The 25,400-nt window shown below is 48.0% G+C and overlaps 1 long non-coding RNA gene across 1 annotated transcript; it reads left to right on the plus strand.

Moving 5' to 3' along the window:
• The first annotated feature begins 11,390 nt into the window (after positions 1 to 11,390).
• LOC127017931 (uncharacterized) lies at positions 11,391 to 21,373 on the plus strand. Its single transcript, XR_007766656.1, has 4 exons — positions 11,391 to 11,464; positions 11,609 to 11,676; positions 17,833 to 18,010; positions 18,664 to 21,373. It is a non-coding gene; the product is annotated as an uncharacterized LOC127017931 (long non-coding RNA).
• The last annotated feature ends 4,027 nt before the right edge of the window (positions 21,374 to 25,400 follow it).

A 25,400-nucleotide genomic window follows, 5' to 3' on the forward strand; every position in this document is an offset into this window, starting at 1 on the left:
TTGTCTCTGCAGGACACACTGCCTCTGGAGAGGGGCAGCCCTAGGCGTGTCTGAAGGCCAAGACGGGACAGTGCTGGCCTCTCTGGACCCCAGCCCCACATTCCTCTGTGCTTGAACATGGTGCATCTCACTGGGGGTCACCGATTCAATCCCCACCTGCTGCTGCCCAGGGAAGAGGCAGTGTCCGCAGCAGTGTCGGCGGCAGCATCTGGTCATTGCAGTCCTGGCAGGAGGGGCATGTGAGCAACAGCACAGTCCCAGCAGGCAGCGCAGACATCTGGTGCCTGCGGGGCCGCAGGTTCACAGGTCAGTGAGCTCACCTTGTGCTGCGGCCGGCATCGGGTGAGTCACTGCAGCCCCTGCCCCTCGCTGCGCTTGCTGTGAAGCCAGGAGCGGTGCGGGCAAGGGGCTGGGTGAGTCACACTCAGCTCACGCACAGGCAGCCCTGCGGGGAGCCAGCAATCGGCTGAGCCTGTCTCCTGTGATCCCTTCTCACCTGCCTGAGACAACAAAGCTGAACCTGGCCAGTATGTGGGCATGACACACTATGATGCGTCCCAGGGGTAGAGACGACTTGGTCCAAGGGCACAGCCACAGCTTTTCTTCCACAGGATCTTGGTCTGTATTTCAGACTGGGATTTTTCCAGAACAGCCAAATGCCTAAGCTCATGAAATGGGTCCCTAATTCCTGTAAATAACTACAGATAGTGTTTTACTGAACACTTACAAGGTGGTGGGTAGCAGGGATTTTGCAGCAGGCAATGCTGACAAGGTTTGGGGGCAGAGCACATTTTCCATGTGAAAAATGGAAAAGCCCACTGGAGAAGGGCTTCCAGAGCATCCCAAGGGGCAGTGCTGAATAGTGCAGACCCAAAATGTGTCTTTGCCTTACAGCACTGGCACTGCCTTTGAGTGTTCCCGTTTCCTCTTGTCCTCCCGCACCACCGTGGGTGTTTGAAGGAAGTACAGGTTTTCCACAGCTGATGACTCAGCGGTGTGTCAAAAATTCCTTTTCAAGAGAGACACAAAGAGGGAAACAGAGGCATGCCAGCGGGGAAGGTCACACGAAGGCTGGGGAAAAGCCCAGCTGGGGCACCCTGCCGCTGTGCCTGCTGCAGCTGGGTACCACCTGGGTGACCCCCGTGCCCTTTCACAGTGCATCGCTGCAGAGTCCAGGAGCACCCTCCGCTTCCAGAAATCACCAAACTGGCTTAAGAGCCCTGAGGTTGTGCAAACAGTCTGGATGCTTTTTTTCCTTGCTGTCTTGTTTTTTTTAACATTGATTTATTGAATTTCAGGTATTTCTTTACAAACATGAAAGCTAGAAAACTACTTAAAAGCAAATAGATGAAAGGAAGACATAAGAGTCTTTCAGAATCACTTAGAGCAACGAGCTTAGGCTTGAAGAAAAGCAGCAAACACCACAGTGCAATCCTGAGCACTGTCAGCACCCACCCTTCAGCAGCACCCAGCACCTCTGAATGCAGCAAGCCGCTGCATCCTCCCGTGGCAGGGGTCCCCATTGCCCACATGGGCGGTGCAGCGTGCTGGGCTGTTACTCTGGAGCTCTTATTAAACTGCACTGAGCTCTCACCCAGAAACTAAATGACTTTGTCTAAGTGCCCTTGTCAGCAATGTTTCCTTTCTGGAGAGCAACAAGCCCCAGGGTTTAAAGTAAATGTAAATTTATGGGTGGTGGTGGTGGTGATGGAGGAACAGAATCTATTTGGGAAAGGCAGATTAATACATTAACAATTTAAACCTCCTGTCTCCCTCCCACGTTCCCTTAGCTATTGCCCAACCTCCATCCTCTGAGTGGGCCTACATCAGCCTTCCTGAGGGTCCTTTTCCCCTGCCTGGGGAGACCCTTAGCCTGGGGTAACTTAAGGTCTTCTCCACTCACTCTTTATCGGTGCACTAGTGCTTCTCTCACTCCAGTGCCCAGGAGGGGAGCAAGGAGTGAGCAGGACAGGTATCCTCAGACTTGCATTGTACCAACACTCCTTTAGCAGCTCCTTTCTTCCATTTAGGAATTTTTTGGCTACTGCTTCTGTAAAGCAACCTCACATGAACCTGATTTTTTCTTGGTAGAGGGATCCCTTCTCGTTCTACCTCTGTTCAAGTGGGGAGATGATACCCTCAGTGAAACTGTGAGCCATTTGAGTGTGTTTTGGTGAGGTTTTTACGAATGAATTTATGCAGTCAGAAGAGGACTGAGAACTTATGACCTTAGAGGGGTTTAATAGCCTGTAACCAACACTGGAAAACCTATGCACCAGCACAGCCTGTTCTGGGACATGTAATAGCAGTGGTCTCCACTGCACATTAAGCCACTTCTCTTGCACAGAGGCTTGCCATTTGCACTTTGGCTGCCAGCCAGAATTCACATTTACAGGCTGCTTCCAGTGATATATGGGTTGATTTGAGAGGATTTTATTTCAGTGTTAGGGTTTCATGGTGATGCTAGTCCTCATCTTCATCTCTCCCTCCTTACACTTTACTCAAGTAATTTTGCTGTGGCACGGCCACCGTGGTCATTATTCTGTGACCAAGGCCACAGTGCAGCATCTGTGCCAAGTGGCCACCCTTGGAAGGCTGTGGGGGAGCAGCACACACCTTGTGCCTTGCCTCTGCGAAATGGTGATGCTGCAAGAGTGCTGTGGTGTGTGGAGATTCCCGTTATGATGCGTAGGGCACCACAAGCCGTGCTCTGCCAGAAACCTATGGGAACATGCTTTACTTACTCAGCTATTCTCACTCTCTGCCCATCATGTAAAAACAGTTCCCAAACTGCCTTGCACAATGCTCTAGAAATTTGTTTCTGCTATTTCCCCCCTCCTTTCTCTAAGCCCTCAGCTATAACCACCACGTCAAGCAGCCTTGCTTGGCAGCCTTGGTCCCCTCTCTGCGCAGTAGCAGCGGAGGTGGGATCTCCTTCCACCAACGTGTCCATCTGAGGCAGACTGACACCAACGCTCTCCCTTGGCGGCTGAACGACAGGCAGCCAGCAGGCAGGTGCCCAGAGCCTTTGCAGTGGTGCCATGTGCTGCCTCCCTGCGCCCTCCTTCCAGCAGGTCACCTGTCATGGAGTGAAAACGGATTTTCACAACAGCTGGCTAATGGTAGATGAACCCAGTTGATTGGAAGCACCAATGAATTGCAGCTGTGGGTTCACTGGGTGAAACATCTCCTTGCAGTCAGCAGGGGTTTCACTGTGCCTTGTATCACGAGCGGCCCACAGCTTTCCAAACCAGTCTGAATGAACTGAGAGCATCCTGAGGTGAGCTTGGCAGACCTCCTTCCTCTCCTGGGGCAGGGAAAAACCATGGCACTAGGGTGCCTGAAGCCACATAAACAGCAGAGCGGGAGAGAAAATCTTAAGTGTGCCCCCTCTTCCTTTGCTGTAACCACTAAATCATGCCCTCTGGAGTCCTCAAACCTGGGGCAGCGCTGCAAGCCGTGCTGGGGATGCCCGGCAGGGGACAGCAGGATCCCACCGCTGCACCGCCAGCCCGGCTGCTCCCCGCAAAAGGCAGGCTGTAGGCAGCCCTCTGCAAGGCGGTGATGAAAGGGCACCGTGAAGTTTTACTGCCTGAACAAGAACAGCATGATAGACACCACATGGATCTGAAGGGGGCTGGGGAGAGCCCAGAGCTGCAGCGAACACGAATCAATAACTGGCCTGTTTCGCTTTATGCTCTGCGATCAAAGGGTGTCCAACATGCTGCTGAATATTCGCCTGCTCCTCTGGGAATCTCCCACCCCGCCGGGGACGGGGTCAAGGCTCAGCAGTATTACCACCCTAATTGTCCTCCATCAGGACAGCCAGCCCCAGAGGCCTTTGGCAGCACAGCCCCAGTGCCTCAGGCTGAACCAGCAGAGAGTGTGAGCTGGGGGGCTGGCGAAGAGCCTCTGTGCTCACAGCCTCTCCTGGGGACCTTCTCACTGCTGGCACGGATGGAGAGGCACTGCATTTCTCCTGGGGCCAGGTCTGGCATTTGCACAGGCTGTGCCTTGTGCCTGGCAGTGGCTGGGGAGTGAGCTCTCAGCCAGGCATCTGGCATTGATAAAGCTCATCACATTGTGGTGCGGGATGGCGTGGGGGTGCTGCCAGAGGAAGGGGACAGAGGTTGGTGCCTCTGTGGCAAAGGCAATCTTATACAAAAAGTGGATGTGAGAACACATCTGATGTACTTGTGGGGATCTCACAGACCTCTACAGCACCTATCTATCACCCTCCGGTGGATGAGGGCCAAGGGTCTAAGTAGACGGTGTCTCTGACTTGCTGGTGACTCCTGCTTTTCCTGTGAAACCTGCAAGCCTCCTCCCCCCGACCCCAGGCTAACTCTCCTCGCTCAGAAGGGGACCCCCAGCACATCAGCATAAACTTCCCTTCTCTTGTTTGGTCACCTGTTTGACACCAACCTTAGAGGCTTTCCAGAAAGTGGACTAACACTGGCCCCCTGCGGCAGCGTGTGTGAGAGGGTCCTGGCTGGCCAGCCCCCAGGGCTCTGCTCTGCTGAGGACTGCTGGGATCAATCCTCATCCCAGTGCCACCCTGCTCACCAAGACTGGGTGGGCTGGGCACTGTGTGCTGAGCTTGATGTATTTTACATACTACTTGGCAGAGAGATGTGTGATCAGGATGTATGCGTGCGTGTGTGTGTGTATGGTTGTATGCACTGAAAACCCATGCGTGTGTCTTAAACCAAGCTGTAGTAACAAGAACTATCAAAAGCAGATTTATTTACTATGCATCTGATCTCCAGTTCAATAGCAGGGCTCCCAGAGGTTGGTGCCCAGCTCCCAGAACCATGTGATTATGCAAGACTCTCCATGAAAACGCATTTCTATCTCACAAAATTGCAGAGAAAATCTGCAAAAAGAGGCTCAAAACCCAGAGAAAAGAAAATTCCCAAGCAAAAAAATCTTTGTTTGCTATTATTAGTAGTATTATTTCTAATTGCATGATTTAAACCCATGATCTTTGGGGGATGACAGTACAGTTAAACCAGGAATGCCACAGTGGAACGAGGGAGAGGAGACATCAGGAGAGCTGAGACTATGTTCAAGGCACTAAGTTCAAGGCTAAGCCCCAAGGAAATGAATGCCTCCGATCTCGCCGCTTCTCAGCTGCCTGTGAAGTTTCTTTGCTGACAGCAGAGTGTGAGTGGTTAGGAGAGCTGAGACAGGACTGGGGCTGGGAGCTGCAAAGAAAGCACTGTGGAGGCAGCAAAGCCCTGACAGGGACAGAGGTGCTCCCCCAAATTAACGAGGGAGAGGAGATGCCAGCCGGTGGGATGCACGAGCCTCCTGTCCAGGGAGCTGCGAGGGAGCTGGCTGCTCCTGCCATCAGGGATGTGCCCGGTGCACCAAGCGGGGGGCTGCTCTGTGTCGCAGGCATGAGCCCTCTCCAGTGGAGTGTCTCCACTGTGCTGAGGGGCAACACAGCAAAGGAGCTAGTCGCCAGGGTCTGCTCAGTCTTTGCCTCCACTGAGAAGGCGTGGGGTGAAGGGGAAGCCTCAGCGTGATGGGATTGCTGTGGCATGCCCAGGGCAGAGGGAGCAGTGCTCAGTTCTGGGCTTGGTGGTGGGGACTCAGGGGACTTGTCCCTCTTCTTTGGGAATCTCTGGTCTTTGGGAGCCTGATCTTGGCTCTTAGGTGGATGACAGGAGATCTCAACTTGGCACGTAAAGAGGGAAGGAAGACACGAAGGGAGCTGCGTGTGTGATCTTGAGGCATGGATACGCCCTGCACAAGTCCCTGCATGTCCTCTATATGCCTGCTGCCCCTCAGTTCCCATCCTTTCTTGCAGGAGTGTGGGCTTGGTCAGACTCCCCCGCTGTGAGCTGCTCCCATACGATGGCTGCAGGGACTCCAGACATGTTCAAAGATGAGCTGACATGTCACATAGACCATGTTGCCCACACATGCAGGAACCCCCCACCATGAAGCAGTCAATCTGCTGCAGAACTTGCGAGAGACTTGTCATGCTGAAGCTGGCATCAGTGCCTCTCAAAGGACTGCCACACTAAAAGTAGATCCATCTCCTTTTTCCACAGAGTCTGCACGTCTGGGCTGAAGTCTAAAACTCTCCCAGAGTATATTGAGTTTGATGTGACAAAGTCCTCCTAGGAGGTGGGTATGTTGGTTGGTATTGTCTAAGAGGCAGCCAGAAGTGATCGGTAAGGCAAACATGGGCAGGCAGAGCAGATGGAAAAGGCTATGTTAGGATCACTTACTGCAATATAGACATAGCTTGCGATCTGGATGTGAAGGCCATTGATTTCAGCCCCATGGGAGGATGTGATCCATGTGAGCAAACATCCACTATTCCCACTGGCACTGAGAAATTTCTCACCCCACAAGAAGTCCCATGTGACTGGAGTGATCAAATAGGGAGGTGAATAAGGGGCTTGAAAGACCCATCCCACCTTTAATAACAGCATTTTGTTTTACTACAATAGGCTGTAGTAAAAGAAGTCCAGCCCCGTGCCACAGGTCACAAGAAAGCACAGAGCCCAGGGGGTACCAAAGATAACTATACAGCAGCGATGCAGAGACAAAAAAATTACCCATGAGATACTCCAGAGCAGCCTCAGCCTATTTGTATGTAGCTGAAGAAGGGATGAAATCAATCACACATATGCTCTCTGAATCAGCAGTTCAGCTGCTGTTGGGACCCCTGAATAAAGATTGTAGCCTGCTCCCAAAGCCAGCCGATTCCTTCGTCAGTAGCTGCCAGTGGATATGAGCTCTGGGCTGTCACACTAGGTGTTTGAACTGCTGGCCAAGCTGTCTAAGGCTTCATCTCCCCTCTTCCAACTTCTCCATCTCTTCAGCCCGCCCTCTACAAAAACATTGCTAATATGAGCTGTCACCCTGGGAGACAGCAACTCGTAGCAGCAGTGCAGGAGCCACGTGCAGGGGTGAGAGGGCATTCACAAGGGGTTGCTTTCCCTGGAGAAGCGTGACATGTTATAGTGTACGGTATAGGCAGGCTGACTCTCATCGAGACCCAACAACATGGCCAACAGGAGCGCTATGTCAACATAAAGTATACGCTCTCAGTTTTTCTATTGCACTGAGTCATTTTCCTTTTGAATGCGGAAACTGAGGCAGAGTGAAGCCTTGATCCAGACAGTATCACACAGCAGGTCAGCAGCACAGCTCACTCAAGGATGATGAATCTTTCCTGCCTGTCAATGAGTCTGCACATCCCTTGTGAAATCCGATGGTAGCTCTCAGTCAAGAAAGTTACTCAGCTAAACTCTAACCTAAAAACACGATTCATTCCCAGGACTCAGAATAAATGCTAAAAGTTGTGCTGTGATGATGAAGAGTGAGATCCACCTCTGTGCAGAGTGGGTCTGTAACTAGACTGACATACCACCTTAACACCACAGAATAAGGCTGATGTTTTACTTACTACTGTACAGAGAGAAATTGCCACCACAGGAGGAAATGCAGTAGTGTAAAAGGAGCTCACAAAGAGATCAAATATTCATGTGCAGGCTCTCGGTCTGGAGTATATTTCGTAAGGATGGATGGAGGCAGAGTATTTTATCAGCTAGCGAGAGGAGGAAGTGCTAGTAACTCTCAGTGTAAACAAGCTCTGTGCATGAAGTTTAGCCCACAGACATTTATCCATCCATGAAAACTATTTGACTTTTTGCCCTCTTTTCTGGCAAAGGGGACTGGTAACTTCTCCCTGCGTGGGAGCAACCAAGGTGTGCACAGCAGTGATTGATGCACCTGGTGATTGAGACATACATCAAAGAGCCTGCTTGCTGCATTTCAAGGCCCAGTGAGCAATTTATAGAAGGGTTTATGCAGGTACATAACCAGAGAGATTTACGTGAAGCAACACAAAACATATGTTTTTGGCTGCAGAGATGTAGAAATGCTTGAGGACTTGCAAGCTGTGTAGCTGAGGTTATTTGTGAAAATGTTCTGGTTCATTAGGATTTATTCTGGGGCTTCATTTTACTTGGCATTGCTTCCAAAAGATCGCAAAGCAAACAAGCACAGCAGGATCCATCACCTCTTTTACTATGTTGTCTAAAAGGGTTTCAAGTGTATAGGTTTAAAACCAGGAGGTTTGTCACATCACCCCTAGCTGGGGCTGGGAATAGGAAGAGGCTGAGAGCAAGGAGAAGCAGCAGCAAAGGAGACAGAACTCCTGGAGACGGGGGTCAGATGAGGTTAGATGAGTTGCTGGAGGGACCCCAAACACCAACTCTCTGTCCCCCAGCCTAGGCACCGGGCACTGAGTCGGAAAAGAGGAGGCTTCCCCTGCAAACTCTATGACCCTGCCATGGCTAGTGTGATTTGGAGGGAGAGGAGGAGGCTGTCCTGGCCTCAGCTGGAAAGCTGGGGTGTAAACTTGAGTTTGTCCGTCACATCAGATCTCCAGGTGTGAGTCTGTGGTAATGGGCAGAAGTTTCTGCCATGTATTGTATTTGTCTGGTTTGGGCATGCCCTGTGATTCTGGGTACCACTGGCTGTGTTGTATCTCACTTTGCACTGACGTCCAGTCCCTGAACCTGGCGTGGGCTCTTCTGTGCCTGCTGAAAAGTAGGAGCAGGCTCAGTCCTGTGTTAGTGTGACAGGGAGCCAGAGCTTGGGTGTGCTCTCACTGCTGTCCCACCCTGTGAGCTCACCCTCTTAGGTGGCCACGTGCCCTGGACCACCTTCTTCCTGCCCCTTTTCACCCGTGGGGAGGCACAGAGGACTGTATCAGAGCCAGCAGCTTGATGAAGACCTCTTCAGTCAGAAGAGACTCACTGTGGGGCAGGTAGCAAAGTCACCCTCTAACCTAGCAGAGGGTGTGCATGAGCGAGAGCTCGCCGTTCGCACACTACACACAGCCCCTGGGACATCCACTCACCTGACAGAGGGTCAGATCCCCCGCCGCCATGGGACTTTGCACAGGAGATGGAGAGGCAGCTGTCTGGCAGTCTTCTCCTGAACTGCCCCCCTGACCTATTTTTCCAGTCTGAGCTTCTTCTCTTTCAGGAAGGAACAAGAAGGGAGTCGCTCAAACAAATTATTCCCATCATGCCCAGAGCTGCCCCCATATGGCGTGCACCCTGGTCAACACTGATGTACACATATACCAGCAACAGTAAACCTGGAGAAATCTTTCCCCTGCTAGTTACATACCACTCATCCATAAAAATTCCTCCCTACATGTCCTCCTGTCCCCTGACCCTCTTTCCTTCAGGTCTCCATCTCCTGGTGCTGGAGGCAGATCTTAGCACTGCCAGTAACTGGCATTTCCCACCCTAGGTAGAGAAAAAGATCAGCTGTTTTAAGAAAAGTTGTGACTGCTCCTAAATCTTAGGCTCCCTTTCTCTGTGCAGGAGTGCAGGGTTTGGGATTTGCTTGGCAATCAGCCTTCCCATCCATGGGAAAGGCCCCCTGCTCTCATGTGTGCTCACCACATAGGCCATTTTATTTGCATAGCTGGGTCCACACGTTCATATTTAGTATGTTTGAGAGGCCACCACAGACTTAATAAGCTAAAGAAGAGGATGGAAGAAGATGCATGAAGGTTAGGGAGGGGGGATATGAGTGAAAACTGAGGAGGCTGGAGGTAACTCCAGGGCTTGCTTGGCTGTGTGGTCATGAATGCTGGTGTCTCCCGGTGCGGGAAAAAGGGCCAGAAGTTGAGGTCACCTTTGGATGTGAACTCGGGTCAGATTCAGGCCCTTCTTTAAACATTCTCTCAGGGGAAGCTGCACTTGAATACGACTTGGCTTTGCCTTGCCCAGCAATTGCAAAAACAACTCAGTTTCATCCACCCAGTCTTATGACTATGAGATGTCTCTATATATGTCTATATAGAGACAGTCTTATACTGATTTCATCATTTTTGGTTATCATGTAAATCTGACCAGAGTGAGGCCTGAGGTTTCTAGATGCAATGCTTTAATTCAGGCCTCTCCTCCTGTGAGCCCCCAGGAGATTTGCTGCTGTTCCCTCAGTGCAAACCCCCCTAGAAGGAGAAACCAAGCGATGACAGTTGGGAGCTGATTATGCATTCCTCTTCCCCCCACACCCCTCATGTCTGGTATGCATTTGTCTTCTTTTGTTTACTAGAAATATGCTGTGGGGCAGCATTTGCTTTTCAGTTGGGAATACTTATTAAAAATGAAACATTAGACAGGACTGTTGCTCAATTGTTGTGGGCATGGTGCAGCTGCTGGGTTGCTCTCTCCTCTTGCCAGCACCATGATGCCTGTAGAGGGCAGCAGGGGAAAGACCCGGTCTGCTTGTGCGCAACAGGGTTGAGTTTGAGGAATGGCTTCAGACCAGGTTTTGGTGCCAAATAGGAAGTAACTTCTCTCAGATTTGCCTTTGTCTTCTTCACAGGAAATGTTTGTGTAAAGTTGGTCAAAACAAACATTGAAAATAGCATTTATTATTCAGAAATTCTCTGTTAAGATCAGGTGGGAGGTGGACAGACTTCAGCAGAGGATCTTCTGTGAACGCGGTCCTGCTGGGCTACAGCTCATGGTGTATTTTCAAGTCAAAATTGCAGCAAAACCAAGAATAAAATCTCCAAAGATGCATGAAATTTTCTTACCTCTTTCTCCAACTCTACCTCATGATTTTCTGATTATATTCAGCCTTTTCAAAAAAAAAAAAAAAAAAAAAAATCAGATGACTTTCAGCCTGTGGATTGTTAACAAGCTCCTTGCTTGGACTGTCTCCTTTCTGCTGCTGACTATTTGGGGGATGTCACGAACCAGCTAGAGCGCCTTGTTTCTGGATGGCAACTATTTAGAAAGGAGAAACATTCTTATTAATTTAAAGCACAAAGTTATAACCCACTTTGAGGTACAAACCCTTTGACAAATTGTTCCCGTTAAAAAGAAAGCAATGTTTCAGGCAGATTGTTATGCAAACAGACCATGTGCCTGAGCACAACATATTTGTACCTGATCGTGAACTTCGCTTTATCCTGTGCACTGCCGCAGCTTGCCCAAAGGCAGCTTGCCATCGTGCCCTCCAGAAATGTTCTCAGCATGCTGTTACGGGATTATCCCAATGCTTAAAGCTGTGATCTGGGGTTAGCGATAGATACTGTCACTCATCTACTGGCTGGCATCCATGTGTTTGTTTCTTCCCCATCCTTTTCCCTGCTTCCCAGGCTGCACCTGGGGGAATTGTGGTTGGGGTTTTAGGAGAAAAGATTGGCTTCACCTGGGAGACGAGGTCACCTCTCAGGTGAAGGGTGGGCTTGGCTGGTTGTGGTGGCCTATGCGAGCACAGCAGGATACTTAAATATCAAAGGCAGCAGCTGGGTATATTTTACTGGGAGATGTTTGTTCCTGTGGAGAAGGCAGCTCTAAGCTGGGCACAGTCACTATGGTTTGGGAAGTGGGCTTTGAGGTATCAGGGAATGAGCCCTGCCCCTCTGTTGCTGCTGTCACTTGATCTGCGTTTGGAAGTATGGGTATGTGCCCAGAGCAACTGTGCTGCCTCCTAGGTTGCCTCTTTTTTGCTCTTGGAGGTTCCAACCAAACTGACCATCTTATGGGTCTCTTTTTTTTTTCTGGTTTTTTTTTTTTTTTTTTTTTTACTTCACCCACCAAAATAGCACCTTGAAAGTAGGATCTGCCTGGCGGTAGGAGCTGGAGACACCTAGGTGAAAGGCTAGCGCTGAAGGTGAGTGTCTCTTCCAGAGAAGTGCACTGCCCTGTGGGGCAGAGCTGCACTGCTGAGCGCCTGGCAGAGTGGGCAGGAGCTTGTGCTGTGTCTGGCTCTGCTGGAAACTGGGGGGGCTTGGTAGCTGGGCAGGCTGCAATGAGCAAGTGACCCTAGTGGGGTCTGGGGCCAGGTGAGACACTCAGCTGTAGCAAACTGAATGTTGCTGCTACAGCATGTGCACTCTGGGCATGCAGCCCTGCTTGGTCGTGTTTGCCATGTACTAGTGCGGTGCTTTGAGTTAGACATGAGTGTTTCGGTGCTTGCCAGTGGGTCTGCTCAGGCATAAGCCTTGACTAAAAGCAAAATAGAGGCCTTGGGTTTATGGGCTTCAGCTGAGTTACTGCTGGGCGTGTCTGGTGCAAAGATAGGGGAGAAAATAAGGAATTATCAGCTAGGCAATGTATGATGAGTCATGGGTTTTGGTGCTGTCACTAGCCTAGCTTCACAGCTGCTGGTTGGCTGGGCAGGGGTGGCTAGTCCCATTTTGCTACGGTCTAAGGCTTCATGTTTGGTTCTGCTTCTAAAGTGGAATGAAAAAAGTTCATAAAATGTTTTGTTCCTACACACATGGAGGGAGTGGAGTGGATCTGTTCCTGCCAGCATCTCCGGTGGCACACAGCCTGCTGCAGCTCTAGTGACGTTTCTCCTGAAACGTCTGCTGGAGCTGGCCTGTGTCCACAAATAGCTTTGGTCCCAGCTGAAAGGTTTTTTCTTACCCTAAATGTATTTGGTAGAAATGCTGCATTCAGTGCAACTGATTCCTTCCTTTAGCCATTACAGGAGAGTAAATGAAACTTTCATGAGTCTGAAGTATGTAACCCTGCTTCAAGCCTCAGGGTTTGTTTCCCTGGCCATCCTGCAGCAACAAGGACTCTGCTGGTGGTATTGGGCTCCTTGAAGGAGATGGTGCTGCTCACCCAGCCTGGTGGTGTAAATGGTGCTAAATTCCTGCCCAGCAGTCCTGTCCTCAGTAGACTTTGTGTAGCTGCTGACTGAGGCAGTTTGTGAGTATAGCTACTCAGAGCAGCAAGGGCAGTGTGCTGCTTACCTGCCATGGCTGGGATTGCTCCCTGCACAAACAAACAGGGCTTGCAGACCACCCGTTAGCCAGCAGCCTGTTTCCATTAGCTGAATGCCAGCAACCCCCTCCCCTTGAGGAGGTAAATTGCCCTCATGCCCTCTGATGAGAAGAGCTTTAATTATGAAGAGAAGGAAAAAGTACTTCCCCCCCCCCCCCAACTTGTAGATAGTGCAAGACTCCCTGGCCTGTTTTGTGCTTTGCTGGCAAAAAAGCAGGGGAAATGAGTGGGGTTTTGAGGTTCAAGCAGGCTCTGCATCTGACTGCCAGCTCACCTGGTGTTGGTGTGAGCAGCAGTGTTTCCAGGGAGCTAACTGCTGAGTGTCCAGGCTCCTAATGCTGCAGTGATCTGGTGAGAAAGGATGCTGAAACCCTCCCTCTCTGCAGGCATGCCTGCTGTGAGCCCCCAGCACCCCACAGTCGCTCCACTCTCCTGGGAATGGGGTTTTCCCTTCCACACTGGGGTCTCCTGAGCCCTGAAAGGAGCTGGGGCTTAGCTTGCCTTTTTGATGCTAAGGCTGCCTTTCAGGGGTGTCGGCAGATACAAATTTCACTATCACTGGTTTGGTGGCTTAACATCTTTATGGGATAGCCGTGGCAGCATTTTCAGTTAACAGATAAGGAATTTCCTATGATGGGGACTGCAGGATTATGAATCTCCTGTAGCCTATGGTAAAATTTGTTTCAACTCTGGCACAAAATTCAAAGGAAACTTTAACCTTTTTCAGAAAGGCAGAAAAGGGAGGTCTTAGAAGGAGGTGAAATTCTCTTTTCAGGAATCTGAACTCTCTTAATCTGATATTTCCACTTTTAACTGAAGTTATTCTTGTTTTAGATTCAAGTCTGCTTGCAAAACTCTCATAAGAAAATGTTGCCATGTTAAAGCTGATAGAACGTTGCATTATCCAGCTCTAGTCAGAAGCCACCCTATTTTACTCTCCAGACCATGTAAAGTGAACTGAGGGAAGATGATACCCTTTTTTAAGCAACATAATCTGTGCTGGTGAGAGGGATTCTGGGGGATTAGCTTTCCCCTTGCCATGAGGAGAGACAGAAGTGGAGGCAAGATTTTGCATTGGTGCTCTGTGACCTTCATAAATCAGGCGCCACAAATCACTGCTGTTTCAGATCCAGGACTTAAAAATTTCACATCCCTTAATGGGCGGGAGGCAGAAGTGCCCTATCTTTTGAGGAGATCCTCCTGTTTCTTACTTGCCTGTTAATTTAGCAGCTCCCAAAATAGCAACCTATAGTAGCTAGATTCATAATTCATAATTAAAACTCCTACCAGTGTTCAGGCTCCACTGTTGGTTTGACCTCTATGCCTCTTCATGAGCATCCATTTCAAGGGATGCTTGCCCTCTTCTCAGGGAGGGCCCTGTGACTTATCCCATCAAGTTAACAGAAGGTTATATAATAGTCATAAAAATATTATGGATCCCTCCCACATTCCTCACCCATGGCAAAATACTGCAACAGGGAACAATCAGAGCTTTCTAGCTGGGCATCCAATAAATCTGGAGAGGTATTAGGCAGAACTGAAGCTCTACAGCTGTTGGGGTGGACAGTGAGTGCAGATGAATGGCTCAGAAAAGGGGGTACCTTTTTCCTCTGTTACTGTTTGGAAGCAAACTTGTACATCAGGAATGTCTTTCAGAGGTGTAAATGTTTCGTTTGTTAAGAGGTATTGCTTGCTGTTTGTCAGCTGTATTATGTAGCAATGTAAATTCAGTGAAGTTGAAGTAAGTTTGCAGAAATGCTGTTCTGCTCAGTTGCTTTCTCAATAGTGGCTGTACCAGTTAAGAGGTTTATTCTGTATGTGACCCACCCAATACCAATCTCTCTCCTAAAGCCCTGTGCTGCTCCTTGCTGAAGTCTCACTGCTGCCAGATGAGCAGCTTTCAGCTTTGTCCCTTGGATCCAAGGAGCAGTGCATAATTCAGCCTTTCTGTACAGAGGAACTGCAATGTCTCTTACAGGCTGTCCTCCACAGCTCCAGCCCATGGAGTCCTCCATCTGGCTGCTCTGTCTCAGGCTCTGCTTGCAGCTGATGACTGAGTCCTGCTGATATTGCCAGCCCAGCAAGCAACCAGGGCATGTCTTCTCCTTGTGCTGCCTGCCCTGTGGAAGGGCTGGGGGAATGTGGCTCTTTCTATAAGTTTGCTATCTGATCTGCCCTGAGTCTGAGCTGCTGCATGTTCATATCCTCAAGCTGGGCTATTTGGGGTGAGAGTTATGCCATGTGCAATGGGATGATACTGGTTGCTGCTGCTTAGGCCAACACAAGGTCACAAAGATTTCATGCCATTTGGGGTTCCTGTGGAAAAGACTCTTCTGACTTGCATGTGCAATCTTTCTTCCTTCACACTCTGAAATTTTCTCCTCCCTAAATTTTCTGGAACCCCTTGGTTCTCTTGTGCCTCCTCTTGGCATGTACGGAGACACTGTTTGTGCCTTTCTTGGAGGACTCTGCCATTATCCCAGCTCTTCTATGCAGTGAGTTGGGCTTCCACAGCCCTGTCAAGTCCTGCACCTCAAACTTAACTTTAGCATGACTTAAGTCATACCTCAAACTTAACTTTAGCAGAACCTTTATCTATGAATTGCATTACATTTTGTTAAAAATGTCACACAAACCAGGAACAAAAGGACACTGCTACCATGTGACTGAAGGTGTTTCCCACTCCCCCAGGCCTGTCAGTTTGTCTCTGCTTATGCTGTTGTCTGTAGTGTCATACCAGCACTGTGCTGACCTCCACAAAGCTTCAGGACAATTTAAATGAACCTGCTTCTGTTGAAATAAATGGCAAATTGTTGCTACATTGATATTGAAGAGTACAAAATAGCCTCAAAGCATATTAGGCTTTGCTGTGTATGAGAGCCCTTGAAGGCATTATCTACTGTTTTGCTTATCAGTTTTCTGTTATATATAAAATCCATTTTTCTGTCAGTCAAGTTAAAAATATATGTAGAAGTGAGTTGCCCAAGATAACAGAGATGAATAGTTGTGACTTTTCTGCAGCCTGAATTTCACCTGTCCATGTTCTGAACCCTTTGCACAACCACGCTCCCATCATCTCCTTGCTGTTGAGTGTACTTGTTGTGCTGTATGCTTAAGCAGGCAGCAAAAAACCCCTTGTCTAGCCTCACTGGACCTGTCTGTGTGATAGTCAAGAAACTCAGCCAGTAGCCAATATACCCTTGACTCTAACTCCTGCAATGATACTACCTTTCAAGCTGAACGTTGATCTTTCTAGGCTTAAGTGTGTTTCTCCCAATAAAGTGTGGTCATGGCTGTATTCCCAAATGCTTTCTCTATGGATGGCAAGTAGCTGGAAGGTTAAGGATATCAGAAGTGTCTACAGACAAAATTAACAATTTTAAGAAACTGATGTATGCTCTTGTCATTGACTCTATTGCAAACTTCATGCAAGCATAGCATAAACAAAGGAGCAGGCTGCCAGGCCATGTGGCTGTTGATGAAGGTCTTTCTGATGCTGGAGGTTAGAATGTATTAAAACTTTGTCAACACATTAATTCACCTCAAGATAATGTGCTGCAGGGGTAAGGTCGCACACAGTCACTAGATTTTGCTCAAGGGCTTATTTTGCTGCTCACACAGTTTTCAGCCTGAAATGATGTATATGGAGGAGGGCAGGATGAGAGATGACTCCAGCTCCTCCACTATTAGCCTTTTGCCTAAACCTCAGATTTTGAGGTGGGGGTGTCAGCCACACTAGGAGGGAAGGAGTCTAGTTTCCTACATCTGCAAGCTGGTGGGGACCCTGTGCTGCAGCTTCGGGGTGCTGTGTGTGAATGAGGACTCTTAGCCTCACAGGGACTCTGGGTCCAGGCTGGCACCTCTGGGGTGTATGTGCTCAAAAGCATGCACTGGGGCCAGCTCCTGTCCCAGTGTCCCTCTCCAGAGGGAGCGGAGTGGGCAACTGCAGATCAGCTGCTGTGCAATTGCCTTTTCTTTGAGGGTGTCTGCCAGCAAGCTGCTGCCTGATGCAGAGCAAGGCTGGTCTCTGCAGGCATCCTGGCCAGCCTCAGCCTTGGAGACCTCCTGAAGATGGGGCTGGGGCCCCTCTGTCACCCTTGCTCAGGTGAAGGTTGGGCACGAGGAGAAAGTTCACCTCAAGGAAATAGCTTCCCTGGGGAAGCTCCTGCAGGGACAAAAAGCCAAAGCCTCTGGAACAGAGACAGACATTGATGAAGGAAAAAACTAATTTCCCCTTCTTATGGGGCTTGTCATACAGGAAATGTGGCGCTCTGGGACAGATGTACATTTAGGCTTGTTAACTAACCTAATACTGTACTTGTCCAAGAACTTCCCAAATCCAGGATCTCCCTATTAAGCAGTCAGCTGGTTGTAATGGGAGCTGTTGAGCTGGAGATGGTGTCCGCCTCTTCCACACCCTCCCCACCAGTCTGTCCACAGTGTGGTAGGTGAGGGCCAGGGGCATTGTAAAATAACTGGCATGAGTTATTTCACTTGATTCCTTTAGCTTTCTACATAATGTCCTGATGTTTGTAACCTCCTGGCTGTTTCTTCTGCTATTCCTGGAAAGGGGTGTAAAATGGAGCCCTTTGTGCCCTGCTTCAGGTGTAGGAAACTGCCCTGAACAGCAGTCTGTGTGTCTGTCCATGCTCCCTCCTGGCAGTGCTGCACCTCATCTTCAGCCAAGACCTGTTGCAATTTGAATGGACTTGAGAGCTACAAGACTTGGGTCTCTTGCTATCCTAGTGATTTTGCTTGTGATCGGGTGGTTTGTTGCTGAAGCCGGAGTCTTGAGAGTTGGCAGATCTCGGTGTGCTTTCCAATCCTGCCTTTGAGCAGGTGAGGTGGCCCTGGGACGGTCAGTGCAGGGCTGTGCCTCAGTTTCCACAAAGGTGTATAAGGACTATTGCTTCAAACTGCTGTGAGGTGGTTCAGTGTAGACACATGAGAAAAGATGTTGGAGTGCATCAGACTAAGTGCCAAAAACTGTTATACTGTCACTCGCCAACTGTGATCTCTGTAACTGTTGTTACAGTGCAATACACAGTCACTTGGCCAAGACTTGCCAGTGATAGGAATCTGCTGGATGTACCACTGAGGACAAACTGCTTGAAGAACCCATATTGCTAACTCAGGCTTTATTTGGCTATCCCAACAAGAGGTCTGTGTCTTTAGGAAGCGATGTGATGCCTGAGATGTGCCAAGAAGAATAGGTAAGTTTTCCTTGCATGAAGAAAATGCATGGGGTAGAAACCCAGAAGATGCTGGCTGCAGGGATATCATTTTGCATGCAAAGTACTACTTCCAAGTGTCTTTTGTTGTGTTAATTGACTGTTATCCAAGTGTTTTTTCTCACCATGCTTTTGAGGAGTGGCCTAGCCAGATGCAAAACACTGTTCTTGCTAGATGAAGGAGCAGCTGTGTGTGCTAGCTGGGTTTGCTTGGTTTTCAGTCCCAGGGAAAGGGGAATCCGAGTGCTCAGCTGTTCCTAAAACATTGCTGGTGAAGAAAGCAAACTCATGGACACAGCAGGGATTTTGAAGCAGACAATTGTGGAGCTGAGCTCTTTTCCCCCAGCAGAGCTCAGCACCTGTGTGCTCACAGCTTGCAGGCAATGGGCTCTGCAGCAGAGGCTGTGCTCAAAACCAGCCTGAGGGAGCTGCCTCCTTCCTTGGACAAAACCTGCTGGGGAGAGAGGGGCTTGGTGGGCAGTCACCCCCCCAGCAGCCTGGGGGCAGAGGCTGGAGTGTAAGAGCAAAGAAGAGCTGAGTCCAGCCAGGACTGGCAGGGAGGGTGTTACTGCTGAGGTTAGGCTTACTGTTGATAAAATCCGGGAACAGAAATCAAGACTTTTTTTTCCTGTAAGGTCTGTGCAGGTTAAAGGAGAACCCATCCCACCTTAGTCCATGTTGCAGCACTGTGGCTTGTTCCTGCAGGGAGCAGTGAAACATCAGACTGATGCTGGTGATAGCAGAAGATGGAAGAAAAGTACATGATGCCCAGTTGCGAAGGCTCGTTTTGTTGACTGAAAAATTGCAAGTCTGCCTTCATAGCCTTGTATCCCCTGGGGACCAGTAATGCTGGTTTATGCAGTTGCATGAGTCCACACTAGTTTCATCAGGCTGGAGCCCTCTGCACAATTGCTCTGTCACGTTTAGCTGAGGGAGAGCAGAAGTGGGTGAGGTGATGTTACCCAGACCCCCTGTTGTTTTGGGAATCACCCAGTGATGCAGGCAGCTCTCTGTGCTTAAATGAAGCTCTTGGTAGCAGACTGATTATATCAAACACTCAGTGCCCTGGCAGCACTTCTGAAAGCCAAACCCAGAGTGAATGACAAAGTGTTTTTCCGTTCCTTGGAAAGTACATGCTCCCAAACTGCTTTCCTTTTTGCTGCCCCACCATTCACTGCACATGGAGGATTTGTTTATGTTAGGCTGTGTAAAAAAATCTGCATGTTATCTCAGAGCTGGGCAGATTAATCCAGAGGAAGATTTACTTGAGTGTAAATCAAAGGCTTTGTTTTCTTGGATAGTTCTTCAATGTCTTGAGTCTAAATCCATCATATCCGTGCAGCACTCCAATATTTCAAAGGAATTTGGAAAGTTTGCTATCCACCACAGTTTGTAACCAGACTGGAAGCACTGGGTGTATTGCCATCTTTTTTTCTGCTCTTGGGGCTTCTGCTCTGCTATCTTTTACCTAATTTATTTTTGTTATGATTAATATTGAAGAGCTCTGAAGCCCCGATGAGGGCTGTACAAATAAAAGCTACAACCCAAATCCATGACATGCGCTCCCAGTTCTGCGTAAACGGATTCTGAGCTGAGCCTGTGTAACTGCACGTAACTGATGTGCACAGGGCTGTACTTAACCTTTCTCTGCCCAGAAGCAGGAAAATATTTCCACGGCTGCTATACTTTTCTAGTTTTCCTAAGTGTTTCAGGCAGGAGTTATAAGGACCCTTTGATTTAAATTGCATAAAATGTATTAATCCCTTGTATTCCTTGCTTCAGGTGTTAGATTATTTCCTGTATGGCGTTCTCAGGTTGCTGGTGTCCTGCAGGTACCAGCCTACCTGGTGTGCTATGCCGCCATGTCTGCACCAGGCGCTTTAGGAAGTTGTTGGGAGCAAAAAACTCCCCTCCTGCTCGACAGCTTTGTTACCTCTGTAATGGGAGTGGTGGTGAGCTGCTGCTTGTTCTGACACCTTGTGGGCACCTCTGTGCAGGGAAAGCTTTAGAAGTGGGTAACACTTTCATTCCCAGCTTCTGCCTTTGAAATATGAATGTATGGAGAATACGGGTCTCAGTATATTCACAGCTGGAGATGGGCAGTCCAAGAAATATTGGCAGAGCTCTAGAGATTCAGCAGAACAACATTGCGGGGCTAGGTTATTTAGGAAGTTGGGCAGGATCAGTTCTGGGTGTTGACAGACAGTTTATGGTTTGTGTATAGCAACTGGGCTTCCTGCACTGATGCTTGTGTCCAGTGTGATCTGGAGGCATTCCTGTTGAGAAATTGAGTCCTGACTCCTCTGTTGCATCCACAGGGCAAGCTGGAGATTCTCTGTTGTCTGCTTTTTCCAGCAGCTGTGAGCACGCTTCAGTTGATCACATGTATGCAAGTCAAACGATTAAAAAAGATATAACCAAATAGCTGTCAGTTGCTGATGCAGCTCTTCAGTCTGAGTGAAAAGCAAAGTGAAGTGGCCCTGAGGCTGAGCTCCACATCTGGCTGTCAGGCTGCAGGGAAGCTGAATGCAAGGGGCTGGCCTGGAGGAGACAGGGATTTGGACTCTCAGCCAAAGGCACTGCGATCACAGGGAAGGATGGAAAACCAGGTGCAGGAGCAAGAGCGGTGTTTTCATGGTGTGATTCCAGGAAAAGGGCAGAGAGCTTAAGAGATAAAAGGTTAATTAGCTAGAGCTCTGGGTGTTGTTTGGTATGTGTCTTGCAGGGTGAGGAAACCAGCATCTTTAAACAAAGCCTCTTCCTTTGGGATTTAAATGCTGGGCTCAAATAGCAGTCAGAACAAGGAGAAGTTTTGTTTCTCATGTCACATCAAACTGGAAATGGCAAGATATCCAAACCAATTGGCAGCTTGCACTGTCAGGTGCAGAAGGCTGAGAATTGCCAGCCAATACTTTCCTGGGCTGTTCCTTTAATTTCTTCAAGTTGCTGGTGTGTAAAGTTGCTGTCTCCAGCATTTTTGCTCTAGGCCCCTAAGGATCAGCTTCTTTTCCTTTTGGCTTGGGGATCACCAAAGCAGAGCTCAAGTGATGAGTCTTTTTGTACAAGAACTTCGAAACAAGGCAGCTTTCTCCTCTACATTTTGTGCAGCTGTGGGCAGTCATGTGCACTCCCAAATTTTTTTCATTCTTTATTCTGTCCATATTTCTAGCTCAGGCACCATAACAGAGAGCTGGATAGCGTATTGTTCCTGCATTGCTGCTAGAGATTTCTGTATCAGTGCTGACGCTGTAATAAGGCTACAGTTCTATGTTGGTGTGAGACTCCAGAAATCAGCATTTGCCTTTGTCTCACAAAACATACTGTTGGTGTATTTCCAGTGCTAATAAAAGGTGTTTCCCACAAAAGTGAACTCATCGGCTGTTTGTGATATGCCTTTCTCTACTGTGACGGGATTGCCCATGGATTTAATGTCTTCTAAAACCTTTATCAACAAAATGATGGATCTGCTACTGCATTTCTCATATCGATTGCACATGAGTATATTTGGGAGACAGACTGTTAGTGTATTCAAAACCATTAGGCAGTTCTCCCAGTGATTTCCTTTTTCCATGGTACAAGTCTGTCCTGGTGAAGTTGGTGGCAATTCAGATAACTAGTGTGAGCAAGATCAAATCAGTTAATTTCTGCTCAGATTAAAACTTCTTTGGCAACTTTCTGGAAAGCCTAGATAAATAGGAAACCTAAAATCTGCTATGGAGGCACTGTCTGCTTTGTCAAAGATTTCTTGGAAGCAAGTTAGCTCTGGACAAGAGGCAGCTCTGAGCTATTCAATTTTTGATCAGCACTGTTGAACAGGGTGAAAATGTTGCCCATGCCAGAAGGAGCAGATTAGTTTGATTCTACCCATAATTTGCTGTCAGGTCCACTGGGGATGCAGACAGTTAGTGTGACCCTATGCCCATTGCAATTTCTCAGATATTGTCACTTAGGTAATAACGTGCCAGTTCTCTTGTTTCATTTTTCAGGGTTTGTTCCTTTTGCATGATATCTAGGGGTCATAAGTTCAGACCCTCGTATTCTGCTTTTCATGTTCTCTTCCAGATCCATTTTATCTCTGCCCAGTTCTGTGCCCAGTTTTTTTTTCAGTTGGCCCAAGGGAATCTTTTTTTAGTGGACATCAGATGAACACCAATTATTTCTGTGAATTCTGCCTTATTTGGAAAGGCCTTGCTATTCCAGTCCGATGTAAAATTCATTGCTCTCATGACTGACTCAGCCTTTCCTTCCACAGGCTGCATCCTCTGTTTCTGGAGTAAGCTACACAGAGTTGCCGCTCCGCTGGATGCCCTCTTACATGATTATAAAGCTAAAAGGCTATTTGCACTTAAAATTGGATGACATGTCATGGTTGGCTGACATGAGCATGTGTCTGACCTTGTAGTTGGCCCTGTTTTAAAACCAGATTTGCATTTGTAGCTGCCAAAAACTTAATAGGATAGATAGTATTCCAGCTGATGGCAGAGACATTTTCAAAGGGGGCTGGGATGGAGAGCTTGTTGCTCTCTCCAATCCTTGTGATTAGCAGCATTCATGGACATGTGTGGACATTTGCAGACCCCATGCGAGAAGCCAGACTGAGGATTTCATTAAATCTGTAATCTGTTGTCATTTGCCTGAATATCTATGACTGGGCAAAAGCAGCCACATGGGATTTGCAGGTATTCCAAATTCTTGGAATACTTACTTCTGGGGTAAGATCTAGCTAACAAAAAGAATTTTCCTGTTGTCTAATATTTCTTTGAGTTCTGGTAAAGATGGAGTGTTCTGTAAATGGCCTAAGCCATTTGTGTAAGCCCCAATAAACAATTGCAGTGCCGAGGCTGACTCACCTACAGTCCCAGTCCCAGCCACTATGTGGATTTACCTGATCTCTGTTTTCCTTCTGTTTTTTCAGCTGGTCTCCTATTCAGCCTCTGGCTTTCTATACTCTTTCATGTCACTTTGGCCCAGCTTTTGACTTGATGTTAAGCACTGTGCAACACCTCTGAGCATACTGAATTTTCTAGGGAATTTTAGAGCTCAAACAAGTTATGCTGCCTTGACATTCCCTCTTGAATGCTGTGCTAACTATTTGTTGTCCTAGTTAGTGCTTCATTAAATTCCCTTCCAGTTGTTTTCTCAGACTTTGTCCCCTAGGAGGTGCTCTAAGATAATTTCCTACTGTTGATGATAAACTGGCAAGTCTCTTTTCTGTGTTTGCTCCTTACACCTTTTGTTTAAACTACATCAGGATGGTGTGCTAGTTTTCTTTTTTGCTATAATCTAAAACTCGACAGCTGAGAAACTCGCTATGAAGGAGAATCTCTTCAGCTAGTTATTTTGTAATCAAAGCTTGGGAAGGAGGAAAAAAAAAGAAAAAAGCTTTCTGGAAAGAGTGGAAGTTGCAGCCTGACCCTGCTAAAACAAAGGAATGTATAATGCATTGTTTAAGCTGTAAATCCAGGCAAATATCCTTTCAGAATTTGCTCTGGGATTGATGCTTGGCAGCAAATCATGGCTGAAGACAGGGACGTTTTTGGCCCCAGTTAGGATTTCCCTTCGTTTTGTAGCCAAGTGCAAAACCACCATCCAGCTGCATTGCTAGATATAGCACTGACCTTTTTACCTTATTGGACCATAGTTTGACTCTTAATTGAAACTGCACTGTAATTACACCTTATGTCCCAATGGACACTTGTCTGTCTCCTAAAACCAGCACAACATATTGGAACAATCTGTTCTCAAGTGATACAGGGCAGACTCTGAGGAACAACTGCCTCTTATCTCTCCTGGTGGTGGTGGCTCCTCCAGGACAGCATGGCTAGAGCTGCTATCAAAGGGGGTGTACACCTGGCTTTTAGAGAGGTCGGTGAGGTTGTGGCTGGTTTCAGGGGAGTTGGCTCCTCCCTTTAGCTGACAATCCAAAACATTCCCATGAAGTAGAAGCAAAACCCCAAGGTCATTGGAAAAAACTTCTTTGAGATCTCACAGCAGGAGGAAGTTGCATCTGTGGAAATCATGTGCTCCTTCAAGTCTGCTGTGACATTAGCACAGGTCTGTAGAGCAGTGTGCATGGGTTGTGCCAGTACACCCTGATGATGGCTTCAGGACTGGCATCTTTGTCCTAGCTGTGTTTCAACCCTGTAATAGGAAAAGCACCAGATCCCATCAGCTCCACTGCCCTCTCCCTTGCAAAGGCATCCTGAAGGACAGAAGAAGGCTGTTATATGTTTGGCTAAGTTCCTGATCTGGGCAATTAGAATACAGGGAGCATGAGGACATAAATGTGCTGCTTGGTTTAACATGTTTACTTGTGTTTCCTGTAGTTCTGATGCTTTCCTGATGGGGAAAAAAAAATGCAATTTACACCAAAAGGCTCTGTGAACTTTGTGCCAAGGAATATAGTGATATTTATATGGAGGCTCACTTGCCTTTGCACTCTGTACCTTAATGCTCTACCTAGAAAGAGGGATGCAGAAGGATTTTGTAACACTGGCTGCAGACCCTGTCAGCAGGGAGTGGAAGGGGCCTGGCTGATTTTGAAGGTCAGATGTGAGTAGGATACTGCTTTCTACCACCTAACAAGACTAAGATGAGTAAAAAATAGCTCCTCTGTGCAACTGAAATGATATTTGCAAAACAATGATACAGAAAACAAATGCTATAGCAGCAAGCCAGTTCTACAGTATAGTGCTGAAGTAATAGTTATTTGGCACATGATGCATGTGAAAACTAAGGGCAACTGTTCCTACCTGAACTCTGGCTAAACTAACTTCAATGGTCTTAAGTAATGGGAAATCTGTCCCGTTCCTGGATTCCTCCTTGGTCTAGGAGCCATTTCTTCCTATCAGTCTCCGTTCACTTTCTTTTTGTCAGATTCATGCAGTTGTACCTGCTCTAGCCCTTCTTTCTCCCACAGATTCCTCCTCTTCGCTTTATACATGCCTGTGAGAGCTGCGCAAACAGTCTGTACCTCCAGGAAAGTTACCTGTCCCAGGAGGAATTTCCCAGTGCTGAAGATGGGTTATCCATCATGATAAAAATGCCTTATGGAGACAAAGCAAAGTGTGGAGTCTTGGGGACTTGCCTGAAAAGTTGGGTAATTGGTTGCATATGGGGCTGGTTAATCACTGTCATCAACTTGTGTGTTGAGTGTACAAAAGGAGGGTTGTGTGGTGGCTTGGGTTTGTCTGGAGGGGATGTGCAGTGTTGCAGAGCAGCTGGAAAGATGCCGTTACAAGATCAGTGTGGCTAAATGGCTAATGCTGGTTGAATCCTAGGAACACAGTGTAAAGACTTTGTGCAAATCATGTCCCAAAACATATGCATGCACTCAAGATGGCATAGGACTGATAGATGTAGGCAGATGTCT

The sequence above is a fragment of the Gymnogyps californianus genome, chromosome 6, assembly GCF_018139145.2.
Source record: "Gymnogyps californianus isolate 813 chromosome 6, ASM1813914v2, whole genome shotgun sequence".
Lineage (NCBI taxonomy): Eukaryota > Metazoa > Chordata > Aves > Accipitriformes > Cathartidae > Gymnogyps > Gymnogyps californianus.